This window comes from Choloepus didactylus, chromosome 6, assembly GCF_015220235.1.
Source record: "Choloepus didactylus isolate mChoDid1 chromosome 6, mChoDid1.pri, whole genome shotgun sequence".
Taxonomy (NCBI): domain Eukaryota; kingdom Metazoa; phylum Chordata; class Mammalia; order Pilosa; family Megalonychidae; genus Choloepus; species Choloepus didactylus.
The window spans coordinates 25,513,408-25,523,865 of record NC_051312.1 but is presented as its reverse complement, the minus strand read 5'-3'; the positions used below and the strand labels follow the sequence as shown (position 1 = coordinate 25,523,865).

General features: G+C 32.0%; 1 pseudogene; it reads right to left on the bottom strand.

The window, feature by feature from the left end:
* Positions 1 to 1,684: 1,684 nt before the first annotated feature.
* Positions 1,685 to 2,646, bottom strand: LOC119536764 (annotated as a pseudogene).
* Between the last annotated feature and the right edge of the window lie 7,812 nt (positions 2,647 to 10,458).

Below are 10,458 nucleotides of genomic sequence, written 5' to 3'. Positions count from 1 at the left end.
TAAATCAGATCTTTCCTATCTACATCATTAAGGGAATGATGGTTTGTCAGTTTGGATATATTATGTCCCACCAGAAGCCATTTTCTTTAATGTAATCTTGTGGGGGCAGAGTTATTACCTTTTGATTAGGGTGTGACCTCTTGATTGAATGTTTCCATTGGAGATGTGACACAATCAACTGTGGGTTAGATCTAGAGATTAAATTATCTCTATAGAGATGTGGACCCCATCCATTCAGGGTGGGTCTTACTTAAATCAGTGGATTCCTAGAAGAAAGAGACATTTTGGATAAGGCCATTGAAAAGCTGATGCTTGGAGATGCAGACAGAAGGATGTTTGGAGATGCTAAGCTAAGATATGCTAGACCAGAGTTTGCTCCAGAGAAACTAAGAGAGGACCCCCAGATGGTTAGATGCACAGGATCTAAAGAAACTAAGATATTTATATATACATATATGTTTTATCCTTAAACAGTCTCTCTTGAGTTCACATTTTCCCTCTTTGAGCAACACAGTCTCAAATACCATTAGCTATAGTTACCTTGTTTATCAGATCACAAGCTTTTCTTAATGCATTATCTATGCCAAAGCAAACAGAGAGTAAAATTTGAATTTCATTGACTTTGTGTAAATTATGGTGCATGGTTGAGAATTTTCTCTTGTCTCTAATTATTTTGCTAAGAAGAAAACATGAAATATAAGAAGGTGTTTCATTTGTTGTTTGAAACATTGAAGATTTGGAAATGATAAAAATATATGCCCCTCAGTATTGTAGTGAGTAAATGTAAACTAATGAGAAGAGTGTATCTGACATCAATGAAACATACATTAATTCATTAGAGTTTTGCCCACCATCCATTATGTATAGTCTATTAATCAATGGATTTCCTGAGATTTGGGGTGCTCTGTAATGAAAATATATTACCCTACAGTATTTTGTCCTCTTGAGATGTTCTTCCTTTTTCTTCACTTATATAATCTCCAAATCCTTTGAAATATTAGAGAATATGTCAATATTATATTCTGATTCTCACAATAGACTTTCTTCATCACGTTCTCCTTCAACTTTCATCTTTAATGAATCTTTCAGTCCTTCTAATCAGGCTTCTTAAATATCTTTCTTTTTATTCTTCTTTCTTTTCTCCATGTTCTCTGTATTTGTTCACTTCCTAACATTGATTCTTTCTGAACTACCTGCTATATGAGCATCTGAAATATGGCCATAAAAATCAGCAAATAGTACATTCCATATATCAAGAGTAAAGAAATAAAATCAAGTGCTAATGAGCAAATTTATTAAATCTATATCACACATATTGTGTAAAGCAGAGTGGTTAAGAAATGATTATCACTGTAGAAATGAATGATTGCAGTAGAACAAATTATTCATGTTGTCAACAGAATACACAGAAAACCCTCAAACCTTCTACATACTGTTGTTTTCAGTTCAAAAATTGCAAGGAAACAAGATTGAGTAGCTTTTTGTCCTTAAAGAAATAAAACCTAACCAAACTTTGAAACAAATAAATCGTTTATAGATGTAGAGTGCTGGAGTATAAAAATGTTCCATTCAGGGGAAGTATGAAGTTCTATGGAAGCACATAGGGAAAGTCTTTGCTTAAGAGTCAAAGGGAAATTAATTCTATCTATTAAAAATATTATCAAATGACATTTGTTTTAGCTTTCTAGAACAATACTCTATACTGAATATTAAATACAAATATCATATAATCATAAAGAATCTGTAGAAGGCATTTTTTTACCTCTTTGTTCCTTAAGCTGTAAATCAAGGGGTTAAGGATAGGGATGACTAAAGTGTAAAACACAGAGACCATTCTCTCACTTTTGAAAGAGTGAATAGAGTTAAGTTGCATATACATAAAGAGTAGAGTTCCATAGAACACAACCACTACAGTCAGATGAGAGCCACACATGGAGAAAGCTTTTTTTCTTCCATTAGCTGAATGCATTTGAAATATGTTTATAAGTATCAGCATGTAGGACACTAGGACTAAGAGAAGGGAGGAAATCAAATCAAATACTGCAAATATTATGATCAATAATCCTAGTTCTTGTACATTGGAACAGAGCATAGATACTAAGGGAACAGCATCACAGTAGAAATGACTGATGACAGTACAACCACAAAAGGTCAATGTGAAAATCTTAATGGTGACCATCAGAGACACAAAGGTGCTGTAGAGGTAGGGGACACCCACAAGCACATGACAAAGTTTTGGGGACATGATAACATTGTAGAGCAGAGGGTTACAGATGGCCACATAATGGTCATAGGCCATGGACGACAACATGAAAAGTTCACTGGTAATGAACAAAAAGATAAAGGCCAGCTGTGTGGCGTAGGCATAATAAGAAATGGTATTTTGCTCCACAACAAAATTTACTAGCATCTTGGGACAAATGACAGTAGAATTGCCAAGATCAATGAAAGCCAGGTGTCTGATAAAGAAAGACATAGGGGTGTGGAGGCAGGAGTCCACCTTAGGATGATCATGTCCAGGTTGCCCACCACTGTGACCATGTAGATGAAGAGAAAGACCCCAAAAAGGGGACCCTGCAGCTCAGGGCCTCTTGTGACTCCCAGTAGGATGAACTCAGGCAGCACTGTCAGGTTCTGTTGGCCCATTTTATTGAGTTTTCTCTTATGAAGAGAAACAGAAGCATTGATATTAGTTTCCATATAAAATTACATAAACAATTATATCACTTGTAGACATAATGCAGAGTATTTTTTATATTGAAGGATATAGAAATAATCCCCACATCTTATTTTGAAGCTAAAACAAACTGCAAAAGTTCTCTTTTCCCAATATAGGAGCCCTACTATGACACAGATTGAACTCTTAACAGAGCCAATAATGTTTGGAGCATATCTACTGATAACAAAACCATGTATGTATTCATATAGATATACTAGATTTTAGTTATCTATCCAATGAAATCTCAACCTTTATTTTACATTTCATTTTTTAAATTCTTTTTTATTTTCATATTCTTAATTAGAGAGGCAGATAGCAGGTGAAACAAATGAAGCTTATATTTTATGGTTCCTCAACTGCACTTCAATGACCCTGCGTGGAGTCTTAACAATGCACTCAGACAGTGAAATATATTTGTAAATGCTGTGAAAATGAGATTATCATGATCATATCTGTCCTCAGTTATGTTGATCTCTTTCCATTTTGTCTTCTGCTCCACTGTACTTTACCTAATGTTAGGTTGCATTGGAATGTCTGAAGGAACTATTGGGGGCCAGCTAGGTGGGAATAAAGTTAAAACTTTATTTAATGTTAATGAATATATTTATGTGGTTCAAGTTAATGATCTATATAATTAAATAATGCTATCTGTTCTGGGTGACAATGACTCCTCAGCACATTCCCAGAACCTTGTGCACTGATGTATGTCAGGGATTTGAGTAACAGAAGTTATTTTATTTCTGGATTTTATGAAATATATGAGCACTATCAGTTCATTATTGAATTTTGTGTTTTTATCTTTTTCATTTTAAGTACATGCTTATGCCTTAATATTCATTTAGAATTTATTTTTTAATAGAAACTATTTGCATAAATTTCAAGAATGAAATTATCTGGTCCATGCCTGATAAATTCTATGGTTTACTTCAATATTCAGGCAATTTGACTTGCTAATTTTATATGCTTTCTTTCCTCTAATAGAGCACTAAGGAAATGATAAAGTCTCTTTTGCATTTAATATTTATTGGTTAATTTATTGCATCATATATTACAGACTTTCATTTTATTCTGTAACTGAAAAATGGAGACTAGATAGAGTATATCACTGTGATTTCCAACCATTTCTGTGATAAAATTCCACCCCATTTTTTCCTTCAGCTACACAAAGAAAGACAGTATATCAAAGTGCAATGGCCCTGATTGAAACTAAGGAAGATCCTGTAGCCTAATCCTTTTGGAACCCTTTCAAACTCCTCTCAAATTCAGGTTCCTCTCAGTGCAAACCTAGGATTCTGCAAGTGTGTCTTTCAATTGCAACAGTAATGTAGTTCAAATATTCAGACAGAAAAAGCAAGGTGGAATTATATAATGTAATTAAATATCCAGGTTTAGACTACGCAACTATAATGTACAGACTTTTAATTCTCCTCCCTTCTCCTCCCTCTCCACCTCAAAATCCAATCCTATGGTTTGAAGCAATTGTAGTCAGACCCACCTGGAGGCATTTGTCTGGTAAGGATGATTTTGGGGCCCTTGGCTGGGTAAATCTCCCAGGAGTGGTAGCTATTCTAGGATTCTCCTAATTTTGGCTGAGGATTTTGTCAGCCCAATCAAGGGGATTGGGGAGCAGGGTTTGATTGATTGGGATTGATGAGTCATCTCCATCCCTCTTTCCTATATAAGATTGGCTGCTGTATTTGCTTTGAGCATCATTTCCTGCTTAGTTCCCTCTTCTTCCATGATATAAGAACTAAAACTTGTATCCATTTTAAAACTTTATCTCAAATTTTAATTATTACAGGCCCTGCTATAATAATTTTACTGTAGAAAAGGAGGTTTACTGGATTGAGCAAAGGAATTAAGAATTCCAGTATCAGTTACACTAATTTGATGTCTTCAGTGTTTTGCTAAGAATTATTCTAGTGCTTTTTGAGTTTATCTCCACTTTCATTGTCAGTTACTATTTATCTTCAAAAATATCTGGATTCTTTTACTCTGCTCCTTCCTCAGGATTTCTCTTATCTTTTCTGAACATGTTCAAATGCACATTTTAATACCTCCTGTTGAGACTAACCATTAGAACCTGCAGGAGACAAAAGTTTGCAAAGGAATAACTGAAATTTCAGTAGATAGTCATGGTGGTATCATTTAGGATTTATGTTTAGTTTGAGAGATCCTCCATAATTCCATGTCCTTATAAATCATGCTACATACTGGGAAGTTTACTCAGGTTGTGATGCTGATTCTGGGGGAAAAAAAAGCAAAAAACAAACAAACAAACAAAACAACAATTAACACAACCTACACCCAGTACTAAGAAATTGAGTAGAAATACAGCCACAAAAGATCAACCTTTTCATGTGGCATACTTATCTAAAAACAATTCACTGTTTATCAAATATTGTATAGGGTATATTTATACTAAAATTATTTATTTTTTATCAGGTATTGCACTGGATATAATTTTACTGAAAGAAATATTTGTCATTTATGAAATACTGCATAGGACATACTTATAAAAAAATCAATTTGTTGTTTTTATCAATTTCAAACATCACTAGTTTCCTGTATTTTATCTGGTGCTTTTAACCTTAAAAGATTGTATTAGAGTAGGTCATTAATGAAGTTTTTGGATACTTGAACTCCTTCTTTGTATCCAAATGTCACTCTCATCTCATGCAAAACAAATAGATCTTGGGCCCTTGTTAGTTTCATAAAATTTAATGCCCTAAAGACAATATACTTCAGGAATGAACTCCAATTAATAAAGGAGATAATGTTTGTTTGTGTAGTACTTGATGTGATCAGCTCTCGGAGACCATACGTGTGTACAGTCAGAAATTACCAAAATCCACTTGTAATCAGAATCAAAGGCAATTCTTATCCACTCACCTTGTATCAAGTACTGGATTTTTTTCTCCCAAATTTCTCTTTCTTTTTTTTCTGTGGGAAGAATTCATGATTTCTCTACCCCATTTCTCTCTCCCTGAAGAATCCTTATGTAATTCATTCCTATAACCCAAATCATCTGGGAGACTTCAAATACATCTTCATGTACTGGCTGATTATATAGGACATCCTACCTATTCCCCAGTGAGAAAAGATGAGGGTAATTAAAGGAAGGAACAGAACAACATAAATGGTATGTACAGTCCCAGCGGGACCTACATGATGTAAAGTCACTTACTCACTTACATAGAGTCAATGATTAAAGTTACAATGGGGAAAAGAATGAGATATCAGCTCAATCCCAGACAAATTGGAACAGCTGCAAAGTCATGCTGGAATGGTAAATGGCATTAAAAAACAGTTATTTTCCTGAATTATTTCAAGAAAAATATGGAATTTTCACTTTGTTAAAAATACATCATTTAGAATTGAGGATTCAGAAATAAAACACGTGTCTACAGCCAGTTGATTTTCAATAAGAGTGTCAAGTACATTCAAAAGGGAAAGAATAATCCCTGGGAAACCTGAGTTTCTATATGCAAAAGAACAAATTTGATACCCTTCTTCACAAAATAAATAAAAAATAAATTCATTAGGACAAATTACCTAAATATAAGAGTAAACCCAAAATCTCTCAGAAGAAAATATAGAAAAAACTCTTCATGGCCTTAGATTGAGCAATTTTCTTAGGTATGATACAATAGCAAGGGGAAAAAAAGAAATAGCAAGAGGAAAAAAAGGAAAAAAAGTTATATTGGACTTCAACAAATTTAAAACTTTTGCACATCAAAGGATGTTATAAGAAAAGTGAAAATAAATCTATATAATGGGAAGAATAATTATAAATATATGTATATGATAAGGATTTATTATCCTGAATATATAAATAACACCTGCATTTCAACAAGAAAGATAAACAACCCTCTTAATAATGGCAACAACATGAAGGCTCTTTCTCTGAAGAATATAAAAAAGCACATGAAAACATATTCAGTAGTAAGCAGCCCATTATTAAATTAACTTCTCTTCTATTCATTGTTTGCTGAGACCATATATAAGTCATGAGTGAGTGTATAATTGTGTCAAAAGCTTTTTCTTCATTGTTTGAGATTATAATGCTTTTCTCCCTTTTGTTCCTCAATGTGTTTATTTACTTCACTTTTTGAGTGATAAATTAACCTTAGATTCCCACAATAAAGCCCACTGTCATCATAAATTTCCTTTTAATAATTTCTTTTGTTAATATTCTTTTGTATATTTTAAATTTATATTCATTTTGTTTGTGTCCAAGATTTTTTTTTCTTATAGAGTTTTTTTCAAGTTTTGATATCAAGACTATTCTGACCTCATAAAATGAATTGGGAGTGTTCAATTCTATACTATTTTTTTAAAAGTTGGCATTGGATTGGATGTATTTTTCCTTCAATTCCTGGTAGAAAATATCTGAAAAACTATCTGATCCTGGAGTTTTCTTAGTGGTAATTTTTATTATATTAAAGAGTTTCCATATATGGCTATTAAGATATTTTAAAAATTTCTTCTTTTGTCAATTTGCATAAATTTTGTTTTTGATGTAATTTGTCCATTTCATCTAAGTATTTAAACTTCCCTATTTCATCATAATGTTTCCTTCCTATATTGCTACTGAATGTTTTGTTTGTATGTGTATTCCCTCTTACATGAATGATAATGTTTTTACAGCTTATTTTAGCTTTTTCTGTCTCTCTTTGGGTGTCTCTCTCTTTCTCTTCTTAACTAATCTTGATAAGGGTTTATTAATGCAATTGATTTGTAAAATAACCCAATTTTGTCTATTTTCATTTTATATATTGTTTTTGTATGATTTCATTGATTTGTCTAATTGTTTTTATTTTTCCTTCCTTCTTATTTTGGGTTTAATTGGATTTTCTTTTCTGAGCTTATTTTTACTAAATTCCATATTTTTCTAATATTTATACTTGAAAGTATATCTTATTTGCAGTGCTTTTAATTGAATCAGAAAAAAATTGAATTTTTTTAGTTTTATTACCATTCACATTGAAATCCTTTCTGATTTTCCTCTAATTTCTTTTAGAATAACTAGATTACTTAGAAGTATTTTTTTAATTTCTAAATGTTTAAGAGCTTTGTATATATTTTATTAAATTTCATTTTAACTTCATTAGAGTCAGAGAATATGCTAAGTAATATATTTTTATTGAAGTAAAGTGTATGAAATATTTAATTTACCACTTTTTAATGTACACTTCAGTGATATGCATTCATTTTACTGTGCATTCTCTACATCTCCCTCATTTCAAAATTTTTTCACCTCCTCTGAACACACTTTACTCATTTAGCAATCACTCCTTCCCTCCAACCTCAATCCTGGTAATGCTCATCTGCCTTCAATCTCCATGGATTTTTCTATTCTAGATACTTCATACAACATGTGATATTTCATTTGTTTCCTTCATTTAGCAGTAGGTTTTCTGGGTTCATTCAAGTGGTAGCATTCATCACTATCAATACTTCTTTCCCTTTTATGGCTAAATAATATTCTGTTGTATGTATATACCACTATTTGCTTATCCATTCATTGTGGATTGGTATTTGGGCTATTTTTGCCTTTGGCTATTGTGAATAGTGCAGCTATGAACATTTGTGCATAATATCTGCCTGAGTATCTGTTTTTAATTATTTTGTGTGTGTACATAGGAATGGGATTGCTGAGTCATATGGTAATTCTATGTTTAATTTTTGAGGAACTACCAGTTTTCCACAGTGGCTGTATCATTTTACATTCCCACAAGCACTGTAGAAGCATTTCCATTTCTCCATCTCTTGCCAAATTATGTTATTTTATGTATTATTTATTAAACCCAGCCTACTTGTGTATAGTGGTATTTTACTGTGGTTTTGACCTGATTTCCTTAATGACTGGTACCATACATATTTCATGTGCTTGTTTGTCATTTGTATAATTATTTTGGAAAAATTTCAATTTCATGTCTTTTGTTGTTTAATTGTACACTTTCTTTATATACCCTATAAACTAAACCCTTATCATATAAATGATTTGATAAAAATTTTCTCTCATTATGTAGGTTGTCTTCCCTTTCATGATAATGTCCTTTGATGCACAGTTTTTCATTTCTGCAGTTTAGTTTGTCTTTTTGCTTTTGTTATTTGTGCTTTAGGTGTCAAATGTAAGAATCTGTTGACTAATCAATGACTTTTTTCTGAGTTTTATGGTTTTATCTCTTATATTTAGGTCATTGAAACATTATCAGTTAATTTTTATATGTAAAATGAGTTAGGAAATCAACTTCATTTTTCACATGTAGCTATTCAGTTGTTCCAGAATCATATGCTGGTTAAAATTTGCCAAGTTAGATCATTGCTCAAATTCCTCAAGGTGGTATGACTGTTTTGTAAATATAAAATCTTTATATATTCATGATAATTTTTCATGTTTTAGTTCATGATTGCAGTGGGTATATGTTTTAGCACTATCACATATTATTTGATTTTCAAGAAAATGAGGGAGAAAATGCACTTTAAATGTACTAAAATGTAGAAATTTATGGGTTATAAAATGTCAATGTAGGCTACAATAACAGGAACAGAAAAACCAGATGGGCTAAGGAATATCATTATTATGCTAACATTTTTTTTTCTTTTCCCAGCTATCTTATTTAACAGATCAAAAAATATTCTTATCACATAAACTATACCAAAGCAAAGGAGATAATGAAAACTGAGTTTCATTTGCTTTCTTTAAATTATCCTCCATGTTTGAGAATTTTCTCCTTTCTCTTTAATTATTTCACTAAGATGAAGAAAGCATGAAATATAGGGGAATATAGTTTGGTGTTTGAAGCAGAGAAGAGTTCAAAATGATTTAAATATCCCAGCCCAAAGTTTTGTGGTGACTAAATGTAAAATAAATAGATAAGTTAATTTCAATAGAATGTACATTAATTCAGTAGACTTTAACTCACCATCCTTTTAAATATCCTCTATTAATGAATCTCTTCTTTTCTGTATAATGGCTTTACTGAATATTTGGGTTCTATGCAATGAAAATATTTTACCTTAGAATAATTTGTCCTCATAACATGGTGTTATTCCTTTTTTTAACAAAACAACATTCTCAAAATCCATTAAAAATATTATTAGTGAATGTGCCAATATTACCTCCTGGTGTTTATAATAGATTTTATTCATCATATTATCCATGAATAATCAACTTTATTAAATTCTTTACTCCTTCCACTCATGTATCCTAAGGATCTTTCTTTTTATCCTTTCTTTTATACTCCATGTTCTCTGCTGTTATGCACTTTAGATTATTGATTCCTTTCTGAGCTAACTACTCTCTGTGCACTTGAAATATGGCCATAAAATCAGCAAGTAGGGCACTAGGTATTTTAGGAAGAAGTAAATCAAATCAAATGCTAATATATCAAAACTGTCAGTCGATTTCATGCATACTTGAGTACAGCATGGATAAATGACATGTTTCTCACAGTAGAAATGAATAACAGGAGGACAAGTAAATTCTTCATGGTGTCAACAGTAGACATGGAAAATTCTTTGTCTCAAACTTTCTACACACTGTTGTTTCTAGCTTAGAAAATATTCTGAAACAAGATTGCAAAGGTCCCTGTCCTTAACAAAACTGGCAAAAACAAACACATGGGTACTGATACAGAGTGTAGTAAGTGTTCCCATTGGCCACAATCAGCTTCACAAATGAAATAGATCTCAGACACATGCTCAATTCATAGCATTTAGTGCTTCAAAAT